The following is a 3,283-nucleotide window of genomic DNA, read 5'->3' as shown; positions in this document are numbered from 1 at the left end:
GACAGCATAAGTGGGCAGTAGGGGGATACTCTATCACACTTTAGCCAGAGAAAGGAGCCCTGGTCACCAACCTTGAGAGCTGCTCTGACCTCCTCCTCAGTTCCCTGAGTTGACATGAACCCTAAGCAGGACAAACTTAATACCTGTTTGACTGATGTGTCCCGGCTTACCTGCCCACCGAGGGACCTTTCCCATCAGGGCGGCTTGACCTCCATGGCCGTCTTGACCATTCACCACTGCTATTCAGGCTGTTTAAACTGCTGACTATGGGGAGATGACTCCAGGCCCAAAAGCAATTAATCATTGATGGGCTGCCTCCTGCACGCCCCACATTGGGGTTCGAGTCCTGGAAATGTGATAGGAAAATCTCTCTCACGTGGAGGCTGCATTAGCCTTCTTCGCATCTCTCCTTTCTTAGCAGCTCATGGTTATCACCAGCTCATCAGTCCGTGGGCCAAAGCATGGACGGCCAGAGGCTTACTGGCAACGTGTGGGAGATCTTGGGTCGGCCCAAGTTTTCTTCCTTCTCCACAATCACCACTGCCCCCTCCTGGTCCTCAGTTTCTAGGCCCCTGAGAGTGGAGATCCAGCTGCTTGCCCTTGGTAAATTGTCTGGGCAAAACAGGTGCTGAGGTGGCCTCATCGGAGGCATCAGAGTTAGAGGCTCCATGGGACTGAAACGTACAGACCCTGAGACAGGACACTAGCATCTCAGGGGCCTTCTGGGCTCATTTACTGGGTGTTTGAGAGTTAAAACTCTCACCAAGCAATCTCTGTAAAAGAGAGGGGTCATTTGTCCACCTAAAATGAAGCTACGAAGGTGCAGGGAATGAGGTCTGGCAACACTGAAAAGGCTATAGGAGTAACCTTCTCCATTCCACTTCTTTCTTTAGAAAGGCCAGAAAATGTTAAGCAGCCAAACACATACAGGGACAAAAATTTAAAAAATTTGTAGGAAGGTCTCAGGTGGTGGAAAAGTTTCCAGCAAAAAAAGTTTGAACAAAAGCTGGACCAAGACCCCGTTTCTGCCCATTCAGAAGTGGGCACCAAGCAGGCCCCTAATAGACTTACACTATACAACTTGATTACCCTCTTTGAACCCTTTTCTCTCATTTGTAAGAAGAAGTAATAGGAAAAGGGAAATATTCACAGCTCCTGAGGTTTTTGTGGAGAACTCTTCTTATTACATAAATATTATCTTTTTACATGTATGTGGAAGATCTCCAACTGCTGGGCATTCACATAATTTCTGAATAAATGTAGAAAAATATCTACACTGACAATATAAACTTTAAACATTTTAAAAACAAAATGGCTTTAAAATGCAGTAAGAAATAAGGGCATTTCTGTCCTCCACTGTCTTCATTTACTGCTCTAGGCAGCAGGTGCTACAGCTCATCTTGGTTCAACAAAGACACCAGGTCACTGGAAGTTTCTTCACTGCAGAAGCCCCCAGAGGAAGGGAAAGTTTTAGAGGGTAACTCCCAGTGTCCCTTCATGTTCTCCCCAGGAGAAATCCATCTTGCAGCCCAATGTTCCCAGTAGACTTGGGCCAGACACATCTAGCACAGTCACTGCCTGTCACACTAGCCGACATGGCCCAAGATCGAGAGGGGCCCCTCTGTTATGCCTGCTCACCAGCACTGCCTCCACTGGCCCCTGAGCCTTTGCCTGACGCCTGGGCTTCTGAGGAGCGTGAAGCCTGCTTTGGCAGGTGGATGGGGACGTAGATGTTGGAAGCAGAATGCTCCTTGAAGTACTCTCCTCCCTTCTCTTCATATTCTTTCCTGGTGATCCAGACAGCATCATCACCTAGCTGGTCCAAGGCCCAGTCACGAGGACCATACCAGGCGTCCAGCAAGGGGTTAGAGGCAAGCTGAACTTGAAAAGATGACTGAAAGGGGCTCATCGCCAACAGTTCCTTCTCCATTCTAACTCTCAGCTCAGGATAGATCAAGTTCCCGCTGGTGAGGAAAACGTTCTTAACCAGCACCTCCTGAACGTCCTTTGGGTACCTGTCCAGAATGTAACAGAGGGGCCCCTCTCGGATCTTGGGCCATGTCAGCTAGTGTGACAGGACAGTGACTGTGCTAGACGTGTCTGGTCCAAGTCTATTGGGAACATTGGGCTGCAAGATGGATTTCTCCTGGGGTAATTTCTGGAGCCCAAATTCTTTCTGTCCCAACAAACAGCTGGTGATATGCGGCCAAGTTATCCGCGACCGGCTTCTCCACTTCTGGCGTTTCCTCTGAAAACAAGGGTTCACAATCACCGATGTTTTTCACGTCTTCCAGGGACGGATCCAGCGGCTCTAGGTCAGGGGTCTCAGGCTTGCTGTCCACCACAGCCACCTCGAGGATGACTTCGGATTGGAGGATTGTCTGCTTAGCTTGCTCCACCACTGAACTGAGCTTGTGTATGTAGGACTGCAGCTCTTCTGGGGAGTCCGTGTTTAGCTCCATGAGAGCTTTGTGAAACGGATCCACTTGGCCATCCTCCAGAAGTTCCTGCACGTACTGCAGTCTGTCCAGCTGCTCCTGATCAAGCTGCAGCTTCTCCTCCTGCCAACGGGCGTTGAAGCCGCTGCAGCTGCTGCTGCCACCTTTCCTGCTTCTCCTCATTGGTCAGAGTGCTGCCGAGGAGTTTGCTGAAAAACGGGTCCTGCATCTTGTGCACATTGTTTTCGTAATAGTCAGGGCACCGCCATTTCTGCAATCTTTCCACATAATCCTCAGCGATGGAGCTGTGCTCATGCAGGATCTCCCCCATGCGGCTGAGTGTGATAGCTGCCAGGTGCCCAGGATACTTCCGCTGCAGGAGACGCTGGAGGTAGCCAGCTGCTTGGCTTCATCCCAGATTGATGCGTTTGCAAATTTTATCATCTAACCTCCCTTCTAAGATGGGTAAGATATGTGTACACTGGTATCCAGATGAAATGATGAGCCCACTGGAAATCAAGGTCTTTGGCTTATTGTGGTAAAGCTGAACAGGCTGTCTATTCCGTAGGCAGCCTTGGGAATCCCGTAGCACCCAAAAAGGAGCTCAGACATCATTTGTCGTGAATACCGTGGGTTGCGCACAGCTTCTGTCTAAACTATGGGATGATCAATACAGCCCCGTGAGGAGACACCCAGGTGCTGGAAGCAGTAGTCAAACAGCAGCTCCTGCAGCTCTAGGTTGACGGCACGTTGCGGTCGAAGGGCAGGGCGAGTGCAGCATCCAGCGCAGGGGCTTCAGGCTGCCCAGCGCATTTCCCACAGGCCCCGCCCCGCCCCGCCCCGCC

At 50.7% G+C, this 3,283-nt stretch overlaps 1 pseudogene; it reads right to left on the bottom strand.

Moving 5' to 3' along the window:
* Positions 1 to 1,327: 1,327 nt before the first annotated feature.
* Positions 1,328 to 3,283, bottom strand: part of LOC102256736 — a 6,093-nt pseudogene continuing 4,137 nt past the window's right edge.

Source organism: Myotis brandtii, unplaced genomic scaffold (genome assembly GCF_000412655.1).
Source record: "Myotis brandtii unplaced genomic scaffold, ASM41265v1 scaffold62, whole genome shotgun sequence".
In the NCBI taxonomy this organism is placed as follows: Eukaryota; Metazoa; Chordata; class Mammalia; order Chiroptera; family Vespertilionidae; genus Myotis; species Myotis brandtii.
This window is presented reverse-complemented; position numbering and strand designations above follow the sequence as displayed.